The sequence below is a fragment of the Cibotium barometz genome, chromosome 41, assembly GCF_041138505.1.
Source record: "Cibotium barometz isolate CiBa-2024 chromosome 41, ASM4113850v1, whole genome shotgun sequence".
NCBI classification, from domain to species: Eukaryota; Viridiplantae; Streptophyta; class Polypodiopsida; order Cyatheales; family Cibotiaceae; genus Cibotium; species Cibotium barometz.
The window spans coordinates 22535596-22556444 of record NC_141086.1 but is presented as its reverse complement, the minus strand read 5'-3'; positions in this window follow the sequence as shown (position 1 = coordinate 22556444).

The following is a 20849-nucleotide window of genomic DNA, read 5'->3' as shown; positions in this document are numbered from 1 at the left end:
CTTGTGCTCACAATAATGTTTTTGGTACCCACACTTTGTTGACTTGGTGGAGTTCTTTGAGGAACTCGCATCATCGGCTTTTGTGGACGGTGTTGTGGAGTACTTTTCTTTTTCCTTGGCCTCTAAGTGCTGCATTGAGGAAGAGGCTTTAACTATCGAGGTACCCAAATTTGATTGGCACCTTCATAGTAGCCTTGAGCTACAAGTAGCTGCTTCTCAACCCACATCTTAATACTATTAAGATACCTTGACTGTGGTTGTCTTGGTGGAGTTTTCTTTTGGGTTGATGTGGAAGGCTTAGGGCCCTCCTTGACTTTGGTTGGTACGCGGAGGCTACAGGTTTAAGACTCATGGGAATATTTTACCGATGATGAGGCTAGAGTCTCTTGTGGAGTGGCTGTCCCGATGATGAGACCTTTGAGCATGTGGTTGTCTCCTTTGGTGAGGTTTGTTGATGAAGATGCATAGGCTCTGGGGCCTTTTCTTTGAGTTCCTTGTTAGAGATAGATGGTTGAGCTGTAGGAACTTCTTTAGGAATAGCTGTTGATTGCGAGGTTTTGGCATCGAACTTTGTAGAAGGAGTAGATGCTCTAACAAAGTCGATTGTAGACGCAGACGGTAGGCCATTGTGTAGAGAGGCTTCTATGGAAGAGGCTTGTAACTTTTTATATTCAGCATCATAGAAATCCATTAAAGTTGGATCCTCATCCTTACAGGATGGTATTGTCAACTTTTTTGTCATTGACCATCATGATGACTCGCAAAGCACAGTGCTTGGGCAGCAATAGTCCATTTATGCCCCAAGATCAAATCCACTTCTTCCAACACATACTCAACCACAAAAAACTTGTGTTAATCCAATTCTAGGATTAACACATACTCAACCACAAAAAACTTGTGTTAATCCAATTCTAGGATTAACAACCACACATACTCAACCACAAAAAACTTGTGTTAATCCAATTCTAGGATTAACAACAGCTACCGCCATTATCTTACATCAAGGAGTCACGGTAGATACACCAAATGGTCATACATTCAAGATATCAAGCAATAGTGTCCAAAGCTACAATTTGGACGGGCCCCGTAATGGTGTGACAGAGTATTTATGGCAATTCCCGCTTCAAGAGCGTGTGGTAGCAAGTTAGGATGAAGTCCTAAGTGATGGATATATTATGAGAGTAGTCATTGTTGTAATAGCATTATGCCTCTTATGAGCCTAAAGTGTCCGGCGGCCGGCCATAGTTTAAGTGAGTGTGAACACTTATGGCCATGTATATAAGTGAATTTCTCTCATAATACAACATACTCTCCCATTGTGCAATTGAATCTGTGCAATTGAATCTTGCTCTTGCTAATCTCTCTCCCTAATGTATGCTAGTGAGTGTATGTGAGTGAAGTGAGGTGAGAGGAGGGACATGGACCCGTAGTGCAATGCGATGGTGTAACAACACTCGTGGGCGGGAGATGCAGTGGAATTGCTTCTTAAGGAGTTGTAGAGCTTGGAGACCTCAAGGGTTACGAGCTCAGCCATTGGAAAGATCCTCACACAACAGTTGCGGTTCACTAGGTAATCTCTTTTTGGATGTGTTTCAAGGAGGGTTAGGGTGAGACATAACATTTTTGGCGTCGCTGTCGGGGAGCCATCCCTTGGCTTTTTCTATCGTTTTGTCTCTAATCTACATATAACCCATTGCCCATTATCTTGATTAGTGGTTTTCCATGGAAAAGATGTGGATTTGATGGTGATTTGGGTGAGATTTGGTGTAGAATAGCTCTCTTTTTTGTTTTTTAAAAGAATGCTTCTTACTTAATTTTTAGATTAATTAGTTATTTTTGTTGTTGTTTTTATGGTTTTTCATGTTCTTAGGGCTTGCACATAGTTTGTATTAGGCTTAGTTTGTATCCATTGCATTAAAGAATGCAAGAGAATACATTTTTTAGTGAATGCTAGCTCTCTTTAGTTTAAACATAGATCTAAGATCATTAATTTTAGTTTAATTATGTGTTTTTTATTGAAATTGTTTGGATTAGAGTGTTAGTAAGCATTAGAAGTAGCTTAATCTTTCAAAAAAAACCATCAAAAAACCCTTGAATTTGACTAATTTCTCTTAATGGACTGGTTTTTGTCATTAAGGGTAATTAATCTTGTTCAACATGCTAAAAATTTAGAAAAATGTATTAATTAGAATCTAAATTGATCATATGAGTACTCGAAATTGAGGTTTTTGAATATTTTGAGAGCATCTAGATGCATCAAAACACCTAATCACATCAATTTTTTGATCAATTGGAGAAATTTGATTCTCTTTGCTTAATTTTACCTTAAAAAGGAGACTATAATTAAGAGTCTAATTAATCTCCTAATTTAGATTAATTTATATAATTGTTGATGCACATAGATTAGCTTTTCCTTGCTCTATCCAATGGTGTGCTCAATTGTGTGAATTAATTAGGGATTAGTGGTTGATTAGAGTCCTTGATTAGTGTAAAAGAGGGAAAGATTAGTGAAAGAATTAATCTTGGCTTAATCCTTAATCACTTTTTTACATAACTCATTAAGGCTAATGAGCATTCAATGAGAAGATGCTCATGAGTTGTCAATTTGCCCATCTTGGGGGTCATTTATGAAGGGTGTAAGGTGTCATTAAAAGATTGACTTTTTTTATTCCACTTACCTTTTTTATTCCACTTACTTTTTTTGGCAAAATGCCCATATCCCTTTCATTTTAAATTCAAAAAATATTTCCCCTAAAAAGGAAAATTTATATTTCCCACTAGACTCCAATTTTTTTTTTTGGAAATTTAATATCCATGTGAAGTCGGGTTTACACGTGAAAAGTTTTTCACGGCAAGAAACAGCAGTTCACGCGAAAAAAAATCAAAATTTAATTTCCACGTGAAGTTCGATTCACGCGTGAAAAGTGTTTCATGGCATGAAAAACTAGTTCTCGTGAAGTCCGATTCACGCGTGAAAAGTGTTTCATGGCGTGAAAAACCAGCTCTCGCGTGAAAAAAAAAATCAAATTTTAATTTCCACATGAAGTCCGGTTCATGCGTGAAAAGTGTTTCACGGCGTGAAACCCGCATGTGAAAAAAAAGACTCTGGAAACCACCCCTGTTTAGAGGCCCGTATCTCCTAAACCGTATATCCAATGAAGGTGCTCTAGGGCTCATCGAAAAGCTGTTATCGAGCTCTTCGACTTTGGACTTGGTTGTCCAAAGTCAAAATCGATCATTTTGGCGTCTGACCAGTAGCCTCAAAATTCGACCTGGAAATTGAGAAAAAAAACAGCCCAAAAACCACGAAAAAATGTATAAAAAAAACAGCGCGAAAATAACGACGAGCCATACTCGAGCTACTTTTTGAGGGTCTAGACGACAAAATCACGGACGACTTAGGGAAACAAAGTTGTAGTAGTCCAAAACTACTACAACTCCCTCTTACAGAGTTTTTCAAAATTCCTTTTGGGGATCACCCTCAAAAACCTGCTGCAAAACAGGAAAAAAATTCTCGAAATTTTTTTTTGTTTGGAGACAGAGATGGAGAATAGGTTTTAGGACCTCCTCTTCCATCTGGGAAGTTCCTAGTATACACTTTTTTCGAAAAAATATCTCAGGTTCACGTGCGTATAGCGCCTACTAAGCTAATTAGGGCAAACGGACACCCGTTTGATCCAACGAAGAGTACGCCAAGCCTCTTGAGGCTGTAACGGGCGGTGGGAAAGTATAAAAAGTGAAAAAAAAACTGTGATTACTCATTAAAGAGCATTTAGACACTCAAACATGGCCACAATAGAAGGAGTACCAAGGATCACACAAGGACTAAACCCAATGGTGGCTGACATCTTCGAGCCATTGAGATTCATGCCACAAATTCACCTCCCAATGCCATTGGCCATGCCTATAACAAGCGTGTCATTAGGTTTTACACCCCCTATGACTTCAATCCCACTAGGCTTTGATCCTTTGCCTAACATTCTCGCAATTCATATAACTCTTTCTTGGATGCCCACACCTTGGACATACTGGACTAGTCTAGGAAGGGGGGTGGCCCAAGGACTCACTGAGTCTCTTCCAACAAGAGCACTCACATATGATGTTAAAACCCTAAGATCTCTCTAGATAATTGTTATGCATAAACATGCATAAATCAAGCATAAACTCATCCACCCAAGCACCCCTGAGCCCAAGGGATGCACACATGAAATATAATGAAATACATCATACCTCTACCTTGATGTCCCAAGAGTATAACTCCAATCCATTAGCATGTAGCTATAGTGTAAAATGGTAGGTGAGTAGATATGATCCTCTACACAAGAGAGCATAACATAGCCTTGGCCTCATAAAAGCCCCAAGACTCAAGCTTCCCTTGAGTGTGCCCCATGTGTGACTCTCCATTTCCCATGTGTGATCCCCCTTGGATGCCTGACCCTAACCTTAACCCTTAAGGTTAGTCCTAACCCATGATCTACTAGAGCTTGTTCCCATGCTCCCATGCTCACAAGCCTAATGTGGGTTAGCCTCCTAGTATATGCACACATAATGTACATATAATATACTTCCCCTCTCTCAAAACGTTGTACTCCTGCAATGAAAAGAAGGAGAACAGCACGGAACAATATCAATCAACTCCCAAGTCGAATCCTCTATTTCCTTATCTTTCCACCTAATTTTAACCTCAAGGATTAGTCAACTACAAAGTTTCCTTTCCCTGAATTCAAGTACCTTATCAGGTTCATGTGGAACATAGGATAAATCTTCGACATAAATGAGTTCTTGAGGAGTAATTGTGTTATCCTCACCTCCTAGTTTCCCTTTCAATCTATCGATATAAAAGACTACATGAACTCTAACAATTGGAGGTACTTTTCGCTCATACGCAACCGTGCCAATCCGATGTATAACTCGAAATGGACCACAATATCTAGGAGATAAATTCGAGCATTTTTCTTTTGACAAAGTCGAAAAATCTTTAGAAACTTTTAAATAAACCAGCGCTCTTGGTTCAAAAGACCAAATTGAGCGTCCTCTGTCAGCATAGAACCATGCCATATCCCGAGCACTCCTGATAGAATCCCGAGCTTCGGTCAGCATTTCCTACATATCACGTAAGAAATCCCTCGATCCATCAAGCTCAATGTCTTTAAGACCGACATCAATAGGTGCCCTAGGTTGATACCCATACATAAGCATGAATGGACTAAAATCAATAGCCGTACGTTTAAAATTGTTATAGGCAAATTCCATCATTGGAGAATATTTTTTCGAATTTGATGCTTTTCTAGAGACATGCACGAAGCATGTCCTCTACAATCTAGTTCATACACTCTGTTTGCCCATCAGACTACAAATGATCAGAGGAATTCATACTCAAAGTAATTTTCTCATTGTAAACCATTCGAAATAAAGTAGGAAAACATGGCATTATAACAGCAGAAACCAGGGATTCATCGGCGCCCCGATGTACCCACATCTGCACATGAAATAATCGACGTCTCGAGTTACCCATATCAACATAGAGAGTCATCAGCATCTCGATGAGTCACATATGTCCATCCGTAAACCATCAGGTTGACTGTATAAATCACCTGAAGTACGGAGCTAGAGAAAGAAATGCCAACAAAGGAAAAATCCAAATTTCCTGAATCCGAACACAATAAGATAAACTCGTTGAACTCTAAAGAAAGAGATTTCAACAAGTGAATATGCCGACGAGATTACCCTCATCAATACATGTAGGCAATAGATAAAAGAAGTTTATCTAAAGAATGCCCACACTATAACTTCTGGTGAATTTAGAAAATGAGATTATCTTTGAATGTTGAGGTCAACATGCTAAGTGATGTAAGCAAAGCAACAATCTTGAGCCCAAATTATCCCATAAGATAATATATGTGAGGGATCACTAGCATCCCATACCACCACGATACCACCCATACATACCTTAACAATTTGAAAACTCCCTAGTATGCTGTCTAGGAAAATATGAATAAAATCCTGTATAAAAGGAATAAAATGGCCTTATCTCCCAGACTTTCACATACTAAAACTTGTCTCTATATTCCTGAGACTACATCAAAGAATAACTCTTTTCGAGTGTATCATTAGAAAAAAAATTGAATTATTGGCGCCTTTCTAATGATAACTACCCAATAAACTCAATAAAGTTAGGGTAGAAAAATAACTCACCTAGATACATAAACAACTAGGTATCAAAGTTGGAATATGTACAAGAGTATAAGAAATATACTCTAAAATCACGTGCAAAAAACGAAGGCAATACCTTCATCAAAGCACATGATATTATCCAAAAGATCAAAAGATCCTTATAAAACCATGGATAAAAGCATAGAAGCTCCTCGAATCCATGAAAACCATAGTTGATCAAAAAATTAATGCATGCCATCTAATGGACATTAATCATGCCAAAAGAAGCATTAAAATTGGTGGCCAACTCATCAATCTGGAGTATATGAACGTAGTGTCATTCAAACAAAACTCCAAAGCAAGCAAGTGAAACACGTGTGTAGCACTCATTAAAAAATCCTTAGATACAAGTGATCTAGGCAGAACCTGATGAGTCCATATAAAACTTGGAAAACATCCAATAAAATCCACCAAAACAAACCGATCAACTATTCCATGATATAATTTGTCTTAGGCTTAAGAAATTAAGCACAAACCACACTTAAATAAGTGCAGAATAAATTATTATGGAAAAGTGTCAAAGGTGAAATACACTTTGAACGTAAATTATAGCCATCAAAAGAAATTAAGGAACATGTCCAAAAAGAATGGCTAAACAATGGCAAAAAATCATGATCGTTTAGAATTAATCCAAACAAAAATAACTATTAATACGAGGTACAATCGTATTAATAATATACGAATAACCCGCATCTATCTAATGTCAGCACGAGAAAATATACTTCAACATTAAATAACCCTCAAAAATATTAAAATCTCAAGAAAAAGAATTATCATCATTTTTTTCCTAATTTTTCCTAATTTTATAGGGCCTCAAAATACGATAAATTTGAATTCCACCAAACCTATCTTATGCCATTCCAAACCTACATTTTTCCAAAAAAATTTCAGCAAATAATTTTGCCAAAAAACCATTGATATTTTAAAAATACCAATTTTTAGGATTTCTAAAAATAATTTCTAGAATATTCCTAATTTTTTCTGAGAATCCCATCGTTCTTGAAATTTCCAATTCTACCCAACAATTCTCAAATCCAATGAAAATTTACAATTTTAATGGATTTTTTAAATTTTTGGGTCAAAAAATATATTTTTAAAGTAATTTGAATGGTCACGGGCGCCCGAATGGACAACCACATGCCAAACACCAATCCCACATTTTCCAAAAATTTAAAATAACCTTTGTCTAATTTTTCACTAATTTTCAAGAAATTTTTAAAATTTTTAATTTACCCTGAACGCATTAGAATCAACAAAAAATTTTGGAATTCCAATGGTTTTCCCCGAATACAAAAAGCTAACAGTTTCGGGAAAATGAAAAGACAAAAAAAAAATCAGAATGTGAAAGGTCAAAAGTTTTCGGAATCCGAAAGGTCAAAAGATTTTTCGGAATTCGAAAAGCCAAAAGGTTTCGGGAAAGCGGAAAGCCAAAAGGTTTCCCAGAAGATGAAAAGCCAAAAGGCACCAAGAAAAAGTTTCCAGAAAGAGAATTTGTTTTTTGATTTCAAATTTTCTCTATTTTTTAGGGTTTTTCTAAGCTTTTTTTGAAAAAAATTCAAAAGCTTTTTTTTGTAAATAAAAACTCATTTAAAAAAATAAAAAAAACCAACATTAATAAGCTTAATTAAAAGCTTATAAAAAAATTTAGGGGGGGGATCGTTTTTCGCCGGCGCGGCTGCTGCGCAGCCCCCCACCTGTGCGTAGAAAAAATGAGAGAGCGATCTCTCTCTCCCTCTCCACTCTCCTCACTCCTTCACACCATTTCCATGGCTCCTCTCCACCCCCTCCTTCTCTGTAATCACATGGGAGGATTAACATTTGATTAATTTTTTTCATTAATCTTGTTAATCATAATTATGATTAATATTAATAAAAAATATATTTTTTAAGAGGTTTATATACGCGAGAGGAAAATTTAGAATTGAGAGACGAAGAGGATCCCACGCACACAGGAGAGCATTCCATGCATAAACATGCTGCCCCCTACTAAATTTCAGTAGAAAATCAGCAGAAATTTGATCGCATACCCGCGAAAAAACCCGCAAAAATGTATAAAAATACATTTTTAACCATAAAAATGCTCAAATAATTTTTAAAAAATTAGAAAAATTTTCCTTAAAATTCTAAAAATTTAGGGAATCTATTCTACCAAAAAACTCCATAATAAAATATGTGATATTTTTGTAAAAATTTCCATTAATGCTTATTTTAAACCTCAAAAAATAGAGAAAAATAACATTAAACTCACGGAATTCCCCCGTAACGTCAATTCGTCCATTGAATAGTAGTAACATACATTTCAATCGCCATATCAACGATCCACGTGCAAATCATCAACACAAATCGGCAAAATAACATTTTTATTAGTAAATATTAAAATTTACTTCAAAAAATGCCAAAAATTACAATAAAAAAGAAGAATCAACAACAAGTAACTAGAGATTGCTCTGATACCACTGTTAAAACCCTAAGATCTCTCTAGATAATTGTTATGCATAAATCAGGCATAAACTCATCCACCCAACCACCCCCGAGCCCAAGGGATGCACACATGAAATATAATGAAATACATCATACCTCTACCTTGATGTCCCATACCATCAAGAGGTATAACTCCAATCCATTAGCATGTAACTATAGTGTGAAATGGTAGGTGAGTAGATATGATCCTCTACACAAGAGAGCATAACATAGCCTTGGCCGCCTCACAAGCCCCAAGCCTCAAGCTTCCCTTGAGTGTGCCCCATGCCCTATTATATAGGAGGGCCTTCAAGTGACTCTTTACTCTCCATTTCCCATGTGTGATCCTTGGATGCCTGACCCTAACCTTAACCCTTGAGGTTAGTCCTAATCCATGATCCACTAGAGCTTATTCCCATACTCCCATGCTCACAAGCCTAATGTGGGTTAGCCTCCTAGTATATGCACACATAATGTGCATATAACATACGACCTCAGTGATTCATACAGAAATACGACCGTACATATTTCTAAAATTATGGGCAAATTAGACAGAACAACAAACCCTGTTCAATTCATTCAAATGTTTGAACAGAGATGTAAAGCCTTTGGAAATCCCAACTGCCCCACTAAGGTACATACATTGAACTTATTCTTAGAGGGAAAAGCTAGTCAATGGTTCATCGCATTAATGCCAGCAATCAAGACCAACTTCAACAAAACCTTGAAATCAGCCTTTATACATGGCTTTTCCAGACAAGGTGATCGGTGGAGTGGAGTAACAAAACTCTATTCAATTGAACGTCAACCCAATGAATCCATTAGAGATTTTATCCTTCAGATAAAACTCCTGGACTCACGTTGTGAGTCGTGGGAAAAATTAAACGATGTTCAATTGAGGAGATGTTTCATGATGGGCTTGAAGAATAACAGCTTACACAACTTGATCATTGTATCCAATCTAGAAACATTCGATCAATGTTGTAAAGAAGCAATACGTTTAGATAACATGCTAGAAGATGATCATGCTACGAGTTTCTATTGTCGTGGTGACAGACTGCATAGTTGGAATACTTCCATGCTGCCCATAGTCATTGACACCTTGAGACCAATGTGTGAATGATGTGGCATAGATTACATTTTCCAAGATTGCCTAAGACAAGTTGCTTCAATGCAACTTGTCTCACAAAATACAACTCTTAACATCTTAAGTGTACAAAATGGGCAATTGTCCACAGTGCCATTGAATGTGCTTACACGTTAAGAAGCCAAGGCACGACAAACAATCAAAAAGAATGTAAAAGACAATACCTCAACATGGGTAGAAGAACATGTTTTAAAAAAGAACCCAAAAGAGAAAACAAAACCTTCTAAACCCAAGAAAAACAAAAGACAACAAATTGTCAAAACCAAGGTCGAATTAAAAGACAGAGAAAAGGAGCCTGCAGAGGACAAAGACCTAAAAGGGGACATAAACACGAAAGAGCCAAAATCTGTACAAGATGCAGAAGCATCCACCTCAAAGACCACCACACAAACCTCAACACCCATATGTACGACACAGGATACAAAAACCTAAAAAAAATTTCGATCTCATCGCATGGGTAAACATAGTGGAAATTGACAAACCAAAGAAAGTCAAAGAACGAAACAAGTTCTAGTACATCACTAAGTGAGGATGAGACAAGTTCTTACTCTTCGCTCAGTGCACCATATAGACTAATCAAGAAACTAGAACCCACCCAACCACCCCAAATGGATAATAATGATCACATGACATATGTAGAATGCAAAAAATGAGCTCAAGAGTGCATGCTTAGCATAATTGAATATCTTACATAGGGTCACCGGTTATGATTGAGCCTCATAATGCCAAACCTAAAACAGCAACCAAGATTCAAAGCCTAGAAGAGTATTGCTTTCCCTTTCAAGAGGAAGACATACTCTCTACACAGAAGAGTCATTTGAGACAGATTGTACGAACTATAGGCTTCATAAAGCATGTGAGGAATTCAATAATTCCCTTACAAGATTAAAACAATCTCTCAAAACCTCATTCGGAGGAATGCTCTTCTCTCATGATAAAGCCAGCATCATATCAACACTTGCACCTTTAATAGCTCAACCTGAGTTATACAAGGACATAACGAACTACATAAACCAGGACTATGAGAATTCGCAAGTTTCCAAACATACCTCATTAAGAATTGTCAGAGGGCCAAGTGTGCCACTGTACGCATTGGGTACTCTTGAAAAAGCTGAGATCCAAACAAAGGATGAAAGTGAATGGGAATATGAAACAAACACAGGATCTGAAGCTGAAATAATAACCGAAACACCCATGGTTCCTTTAGAAGACTCTATCATGGTATGGTTGGATTTCCCTATAGGCAATGACGTTCAGTGCAAGCGCGCATTGATTAGCCCTCGAGCAAGTCATAACATCATAACAATAGACACTTGCGTGTCATTGGGACAACCTAACCTCACCCTGACAAGCAATAGTCTTGCAAAAAAGAAACCAATGAACAAAACATTGAAGTTCCAGGTTACTTTAGATACACTACTCAAACAATCGATGTGGTATGGAATTTACATTTCATGTCACCCTAGATTCCCTTGAGTATGATGTCATCCTTGGCAAACCTTGGATAAGTAAATCATTGTATTCACTAGATGAAAACAATCACCTTGAACACTCCTACATGCAATGTACAATTGTTATTACGGGAGGAAGAAACCTTGTAGGAGCTGGAACTTCCAATATATCTTATTGAAAAGATCCCTAGGATTCTGGTTGGATTGGAAATTGCGAATGAAATCACCACAACTCAAGCACAGCTTTATCCAACACAAGAACACAATCTCATGACCTTCGAGCTATGGGATTTGTTAGGTCAACCAACACTCACGCGACGGCACATCCTGAAAGGATTACCTTTACACAAGACTTGAACATACCATGTTTGGGGTACTTTGAACATACAATGTATATTGAAACTAACCTCCTCACTTGCAAGTTTTTTGTGGTTGAGTATGTGTTGGAAGCAAATTTGATCTTGGGGCATAAATGGACTGTTACTGCCTAAGCACCACTGTGCTGTGCTACCGATAGAGTCATCACTCATGAGAGTCAACAAAACAAAAAGTTGACAATACCATACTGCCAGGAAGAGGATCCAACTTTAATGGATATCTATGATGCTGAACGTAAAAGGATACAAGCCTCTTCCACACAAAATCCCCTCTACACAATGACCTACCATCTGTGTCAACAAACGACTCCGACAAAGTCTCTACTCCTTCAACCCCATCCTCACCTATGAAGTTTGATGCCCATTAGGAATTTTTTGGACCCAAAAAGGGCATCCTAAGGATTCCTAATTTTAAGGGATTAGAGCTTTAAAAGCTAGGCTTAAGGGAGACAAAGGCTATGATGACTCCTATTTTTTACCTTGCCACATCAGCCATACCCCCCTAGTTTCACTTTTTAAAGGGAATATTCTCATACTCTTTCTCTTACTTTTTGACTTTTCTCATACTTTCTCTCTTACGTTTTGAATTTTTTATCTTCACTCTCTACAAATTGAATCTTTCTTGTCAGTTTGAAATCTCCTTTCTCATTAACTCCCACCATACTGGGGCGACACCACGGAAGAGAGTGACCCCTTGGATTCTAGGACACACCCAATGGGATCACCAGAGTCCAACCTCCTCCCACAGTAACACCAACGCACACACATGCAGGCCCTTCTAGTGTGAGTAAGTGTGTGAAGAAGACCCCACAATGCAGCCACCCCAGAGATCAAGACAAAGAGGCCGATGATGAGCAGTTCGACTGGGTTGGTGAAAACATTCCTACATTGTGCTACCCGGGAGGAACTTTTTGATACACAGGTACCATAGCAACAGGAGGAGGAGGATTTAGACTATGAGAGAGACCAAGAGGAGGTTCCTGCAAGTGCGCGCAAGTGTAGAAAGGTCAAGCTCTTCAAGCCAAGGAAGTCCCAACCTCGCCAACGCACTAACACAACACAAAGAGCTCCAAGGAGAAGGATGCGCCAAGGGCATAGGGCTCTACAAGAAATCAAGTTTTATCATAGGAACACTGAGTTGCTGATAAGAAGAGCCCCTTTCGCTCACACAGTGAGAAGGAGATTCTCCAACGATATAGAACAGAGTTCCGTGTGTGCAGGGGATTGCCCTTGAAGCATTGCAAGAAGCCTCCGAGGCTTACCTTGGGCTTTTTGAAGACACCAACCTCCTTGCAATACATGCAAAGAGGATTACCATATCTGCCAAGGACATGCAACTAGCTCGGCGCATTCAAGGCGAGCGAGACACGATCTAGAGATCTTAGATGTTAACCTTTTTTTTGAAGCAACTCTTTTGTTTCAAACCCCCCTTTGTAACAAGCCTATCTGACTTTCATTTGTAACCTTCTGATAATTAAAATTTTAAGTTTCTCTTACAATGTCTTGGTGTCATCATGTTTGTTTAACATGGAGTGTCTATCATGTGCCAGTTTGTCACCCAAGGTATCAGAAATGCTCTTGGAGGACTGAGGAAGCTGTGCCGGAACAGTACGAATTTGGCCTCTTTTTGCAGCAGTAACGGTGTAGGCTCAAAATTTGCACTATTCTGGCACTTCTCCCCTAGCCTCATTTCTGATACATTTATAATGAAGTTGAGCACACTAATTGTGAGAAACAATAGTTTATAAGATAAAAACACCTTTAATCATGTGTAAAAAATAATGTTTATCATCCAATGCATCAGAATTACTCCTGGAGGACTGGGGAAGCTATGCCAAAACAGTGCGAATTTAAGCTCTGTAGCCGACGATGTAGGCTCAAAATTCGCACTGTTCTAGCACTGCTCTCAGCCACTCAAGATCATTTCTGATGCATTTAATGAAGTTGAGTACACTAATTGTAAGAAACAATAGTTTATAAGATAAAAACAGCTTTAATCATGTGTAAAATTACATTGTTTGTCATCCAATGCATCAGAATTGCTCTTGGAGGACTGGGGCAGCTATGCCAGAACAGTGCGAATTTAGGCTCTGCAGTAGGGCGGTGCAGGCTCAAAATTATGGCACTGCTCCCCCAGCCACTCAGGATCATTTCTGATGCTGAGTACACTAATTGTGAGAAAAAATAGTTTATAAGATAAAAATAGCTTTAATCATGTGTAAAATTACATTGTTTGTCATCCAATGCATCAGAATTGCTCCTGGAGGACTGGGGAAGCTATGCCAGAACAGTGCGAATTTAGGCTCTGCAGCGACGGTGCAGGCTCAAAATTTGCACTGTTCTGGCACTGCTCCCCCAGCCACTTAGGATCATTTCTGATGCATTTAATGAAGTTGAGTACATTAATTATAAAAATAGTAATTTACAAAATAAAAATACCTTTAATCATATGTAAAATGCATTATTTGTCATCCAATGCATTAGAATTTCTCCTGGAGGGCTGGGGAAGCTATGCTAGAGCATTGCAAATTTAGGCTCTACAACAGCAGCGGTGTAGGCTCAAAATTCGCACTGTTTTGGCACTGCCACTCAGAATCATTTCTAATGCGTTTATAATCAAGTTAAGTACATTGATTATATGAGAAACAATAATTTACAAGATAAAAATACCTTTAATCATGTGTAAAAATACATTATTTGTCATCCAATACATCAGAATTGCTCCTGAAGGGCTGGGGAAGCTATGCCAAAACAGTGCGAATTTGGGCTCTACAGCAACGGTGCAGGCTCAAAATTCGCACTGTTCTGGCACTACTCCCCTAGGCTCCCAAGGTCATTTCTGATGCATTCACAAAAATATTGATGGTACAAACTAGAAAAAACAATGATATACTTGATGAAAATAAGTTTGCAAAAATTATATAAGAAGTGATACATCATCTTTACAAAAGCTTTCTTACAATATTGAGCTTCCTTCTCTTGTTATTGGTGTGGGCAGAGTGTGCTCAAGGAGTGATTGGGCTATTTCTTGAGGATCCTCTATGCCTATGCTTTTGGCTATACCTATACGAGCAAGAAGCTTACCCCTAAATCCATAACCAAAAACATTGAAGGCAAGGGATTTTTTAATCTGAACTATACATTTGGTGCGTTCAAGGCGCTGGATGTAGGGGCGGGCATATTGTTGAATGTACTTAAGCAGCTCAACAAGCACCCATCGATCATTGGGGCAATGGGGAAAGGAGATGGAGTGAGGAGCCAAGTATTGCTCCATGTATACAATCTGCATCTCATAATGTTGGGACACAAGGGCGAGCGACTTTTCAAAGTCGACTTCACGAGAGAACATGACAGAGCTCGCTCTTGCCCGTGGTGGAGAGGAACTCACAAAAGTTGTCAAAGTGGGTAGCCATGTGAATGCAAAGAGATAGTGTGAGCTCGTGCTTGGTTTCTATCATGTGAAAATGAGAAAGAAGGCACCTTTGGCTATTTATAGTTAAAATTTAAAGTTTGGCCTTTTCACACTAGACCGGACAAAAAAATTACAGTTTGTAAAAATATTAAGATTTTAATTAAATAAAGATTGGTTAAAAAAGAGCCTGCTACAAAATTATAAGCATGTCATCTAATCTAAAATTGTTATAATGTCTTCATTTTTTGCCCCTCTTGTGACATTTACTTCATATTGATCTCCATCTCCTTGTTGAGTACTTTGAAAACTTGAGTGATGTCTTGATATCACTTACCATCTTAAACTTTAAGCATAAGATGGTCCAAGCATCAGGTTTGGGCCATTCAGGATTGTTAAGAGGGGGGTTGGGGATCTCTTCTAGCTTGCCAAATAAACCTGGTTTTTTATCTACAAAATATGAGTGAGAAAAGAAAAAGATATTGTTCTGTACAAGATCACTTGGGCTTTGAGATACAAACATTGCCTCTCCAATGGATGCATGCATAGCATAGAAAACTCCAGGGAGGCTTTGGAGTGGTTGTTCCTCAACATAATTAGAGGAGGGGAAAATATCTGTAGAGAGACATAAGAAAATTTGAAAGAAAAATCCAATATTAGCATGTTGTTACAGCTGTGTTTATGTTACACTGACAATTTGAAGGAAACCTTGGTCGTTGGCCTTGAATGTACAGGTCTCCAAGGGTATACACATGTTGCACTATGGCAACCAGTCCTTCCTTCTTAGTATGCTTGAAGCCTTGCAAAGCCGCCCCTTCCAATGATATAGCATATTCCCCAGTTGACGCACTCGATGTGGTCCCTGAGAGCTTGGCTGCATGTAGACCCAAGCCCCAACCCTGAATCTTGTTGGAGCCCAAACTCCATTCTCATCTCTTGTGTTATGCAACACAAGCTCTTCCACCTTCTCCCTAGGTCTTCTCACATTACTGGAAGAGGCCATGGTGGTAAGAAAAGAGAAGAAGGGAAAAAAAGCTTGTTTTACAATAGAGGAGTGGAGAGGAGAGAAAGTTTAGGGTTTTCAGTGCAGCAATGGAAAGCTTAAAAGAGGGTTAAAGTTTGAGAATAGGCTTCCTGAACCTAGAGTAGACTAAAGAGGGATAGAGTTTCTGCAGTAATGGAGAGGGAGGGAGCTTGAGAGAGAGAGAGAGAGAGAGAGAGAGGGAGATTGAGAGGGAGGGAGCTTGAGAAGGAGGGAGAGCTTGAGAGGGATGGAGTTTCTACAGCAATGGAGAGCTTAGAAAAGGAAGAAAGAGGGAGAGGGAGCTTGAGACTGAGGGAGCTTGACAAGGAGGGAGAGCTTGAGAGGTATGGAGTTTCTGCAGCAATGGAGATCTTAGAAGAGGGAGAGGGAGCTTGAGACTGAGGGAGCTTGACAAGGAGGGAGAGCTTGAGAGGTATAGAGTTTCTGCAGCAATGGAGATCTTAGAAGAGGAAGAAAGAGGTTCAAAATGAGCTTTCCAAACCTAGAGTATGTTGGGGGAAAGTTTGAGAGGGAAAACACACTTTTGGAAAAAAATTAAAAATTTTCAATTTTTAGAATTTTTATTTTGCGCGATTCTAGGTGGCGGGACCTCTAAGTTTGGGCCCAAGAGGTAGGGGGACAAGAGTAGTAATTAGGCCCCATTAGCAAACCAAAGCCTAGGCCCCCTAGGGTCAAAGAAGTCAAAAATGTGCACCCAGCCCTCTTCCTATTGGTCCATTCCTAATCAAAAGTTACTCTAAGAGGCCCTCTTTGGGTCTGAAAAATTCCTAATGCAAAACCTCGCAATCAACAGTTATTCCTGAATCTCGCCAACCAGCTATATCTAACAACCAAGGAACTCAAAGGAAAGGCCCTGGATCCTATGCATCTTCATCAACAAACCTCACCAAAGGAGACAACCACATGCTCAAAGGCCTCATGATCGACAACCACATGCTCAAAGGCCTCATGATCGACAACCACTCCACACAAGAGACTCTAACCTCATCATCAACAATGCCAATGAGTCTCAAACATGCAGCCTTAGCGCCAACCCAAGTCACGTCCACACCAATCCAAAAGAAAACTCCACTAATTTTCCCACAATCATGATATCTTAATAGTATCAAAATGTGGGTGGAGAAGCAACTACTTGTAGCTCAAGGAGGCTACTATGAAGGTGCCAATCCGATTTGGGTGCCTCAACAATCAAAACCTATTCCTCAACGTAGCACTCGCAAGCCAAGGAAGAAGAACAGTACTCCACAACACCGTCCACAAAAGCCTATGCGAGTTCCTCAAAGAACTTCTCCAATGCAACAAGTGTAGGTACCAAAAACATTACTGCAAGCACAAGGGTACTACCAAAGAAATACCAAAGCTTGGGTCCCCAAGCGCATCACAAAGTCCCCTAAGCTTGTACAAAAAAGAAAGCCTCAACACCAAGCACATCGGCCACCACTTTACAATGTTCATCAAGTAGTCATTATAATAGCATTGGGCATCTTATGAGCCTAAAGTGCTCGACCGGCCATAGTTTAAGTGAGTGTGAACACTTATGGCCATGTATATAAGTGAATTTCTCTCATAATACAACATACTCTCCCATTGTGCAATTGAGTCTTGCTCTTGCTAATCTCTCTCCCTAATACTACATGCTAGTGAGTGTGTGTGAGTGAAGTGAGGTGAGAGGAGGGATGAGGACCCGTAGTGCAACATGATGGTGTGATAACGCTCACTCGCAGGAGACACGGTGGAATTACTTCTCAAGGAGTTGTAGAGCTTGGAGACCTCAAGGGTTACGAGCTCGGCTATTGGAAAGATTCTCACGATAGTTGCGGTTCACCAAGTAATCTCTTTTTGGATGTGTTTCAAGGAGGGTTAGGGTGAGCCATAACAACTTGCAAGTAAGGGGGTTAGTTTCAATATACATTGTATGTTCAAAGTACCCCAAACATGGAACATGTTCAAGTCTTATGTAAAGGGAATTCTTTCAGGATGTGCCGTGAGTGTTGGTTGACCTACCATTCCCATAACTCGAGGGTCATGAGATTGTGTTCTCTTGTTGGATAAAGTTGTGCTTGAGCTGTGGTGGTTTTATTTGAAATTTCCAATCCAACCATAATTCAAGGGATTTTTTCAGTAAGATATGTTGGAAGTTCCAGCTCCTCCAAGGTCTCTTCCTCCTGTAATAACAATTGTACAATGCTTGCAGGAGTGTTTAAGGTGACTGTTTGCATGGATTCATCTATTGAATACAATGATTCACCTATCCAAGTTCCACCCACGACGTCATAGTCAAGGAAATCTAGGGTAACATGGAATGTAAATTCCACATCTCCACCGATTGTTTGAGTATCATAGCTAAAGTAACTTGGAACTTCAATGCTTTGTCTATTGGCTCCTCTTGTAAGACCATTGTCTATAGGGATAAGTTTGGTTGTCCCAATGACACCCAAGTGTATTATGACTAGCACGAGGGTTAATCAATGCACGTTTGTGCTTAACATCATTGCCTGTAGGGAAATCTAACCATACCATGATAGAATCTTCCAAAAGAAGCATGGATGTTTCAGTTTTTGTTTTAGCTTCAGATCCTGTTTCTGTTTCATATTCCCATTCACTTTCATCCTCTTTTTGGCTTTCTACTTTTTCAAGAGTACCCAATGTGTACACTGGCACACTTGGCCCTTTAACAATTCTTAATGAGGTATGTTTGGAAACTTGCGAATCCTCACAGTCCTGTTCTATGGAGTTCTTTATGTCTTGGTATAACTCATGTTGAGCTCTTAATAAAGGTGCAAGCGCTGATGTTATACTGGCTTCACCACCATGAGAGAAGAGTATTCCTCCAAATGCGGTTTTGAGAGACTGTTTTAATTTTGTAAGGGAAATATCGAATTCCTCACATGCTTTCTCAAGCATATAATTCGTGCAATCTGTCTCAAATGACTCGTCTATAGAGAGTATGTCGTCCTCTCTTGAAAGGGGAAGCAGTACTCCTCTGGACTTTGTATTTTGGTTGATTTTTTAGGATTGGCATTATGAGGCTTAATCACAATTGGTGACCCTGTAAGACATTCAACCAAGCTAAGCACGCTCTCTTGAGCTTGCTTTTTGTGTTCTGCATATGTCATATGATCATTATTCTCATTTTGGGATAGTTGGGTGGATTCTAGTTTCTTGATTGGTCTATGAGGTGCACTGATTGAAGAGTCATAACTTGTTTCATCCTCACTAAGTGACGTACTAGAACTTATTTCATTTTCTGACTTTCTTTGGATCGTTAGTTTTCCATGCGACGAGATCAAATTTTCTTTTAGGCTTTTATACCATGTGTCGCACAAATGTTTGTGGTTTGTGTGGTAGCCTTTGATGTGGATGCTTCTGCATCATGTGCAGCTATAGGGTTTATGTCCCCCATAGGCTCTACTGGGTTTATGTCCCCCATAGGCTCTACTGGGTTTATGTCCCCCATAGGCTCCTTTTCCCTGTCCTTTACTTCAACCTTGGTTTCGATAGTTTGTTGTCCCTTGTCTTTTTTGGGTTTAAAAGGTTTTGTTTTCTGTTTTGAGTTCTATTTTAAAGCATGTTCTTCTACCGATGTTGAGATATTGTCTTTTGCGTTCTTTTTTACTGTTTCTCGTGCCTTGGCTTGTAAGCGTGTAAGCACATTCAAGGGTACCGTGGACAATTGCCCATTTTGCACACTTAAGATGTTAAGATTTGTATTTTGTGAGACAAGTTACATTGAAGCAACTTGTCTTAAGCAATCTTGGAACATGTGATCAATGCCACATCGTTCACATGGGTCACAAGGTGTTAGTGACTATGGGCATGGAAGTATTTCAAACTGTGCAGTCAGCCACCCTGTGAGGTCCATGACAATAGAAACACTAAAGTGTTCGATTAACTGCTTCTTGAGCAGTTTCTACCCTATGGACTGTTTCTATTTGATGCACCGGAGATGGAGATTTTGAGTCAACTGTGGATGAAGTGGGACACTTTTTGGTATCATGATCAAAGGTTTTACAATATTTGCAGTATAGAAAAACAGATGCCTTATATGTACAATGGGGATTGGGATGGTCGTAGTGATTGCATTCAACACAAGGCATTTCGTTCTTCACTTGTAGAGACATTAAGGATGTCTGGTTTTGAAGGAGTACATCCTCTCTTAGAGATGTCGATTGAAAGGTTTTAAGCAAGGCTGCATAGAATTCATAGAATGTCAATTCTGAGATTGGTCTTTCTTTTACCATTGCTTCACTTAGTTTAGATGAGGAACACATCGTAGCATGATCATCTTCCAGCATGTTGTCATCTAAACGTATTGCTTCATTACAACATTGACCGAATGTTTTCGGATTGGATATAATGATCAGGTTGTGTAAGCTATTATTCTTTAAGCCCATCATGAAAATTGAATATCGTTTCATAGGGTCTATTGTTCAATCGTATTTGCCTACATATGATTTTGGAAATCTGTACGGTTGTATTTCTGTATGAGTCACTGAGGCCGTATGTGAGTGCTCTTGTTGGGAGAGACTCACTGAGTTTTTGGGCTACCCCCCTTCCTAGACTCGTCAGTATGTCCATGGTGTGGGCATCCTTGGTACCTATAAGATTTGTAGGAATGTTAGGTAAGGGACTAAAGCCTGGTGGGATCAAAGTGGCAGGGGGTGTAAAACCCGATGACACGCTTGTTATAGGCATGGCCAATGGTATTGGGAGGTGCATTTGTGGCATAGATCTCAATGGCTCAAAG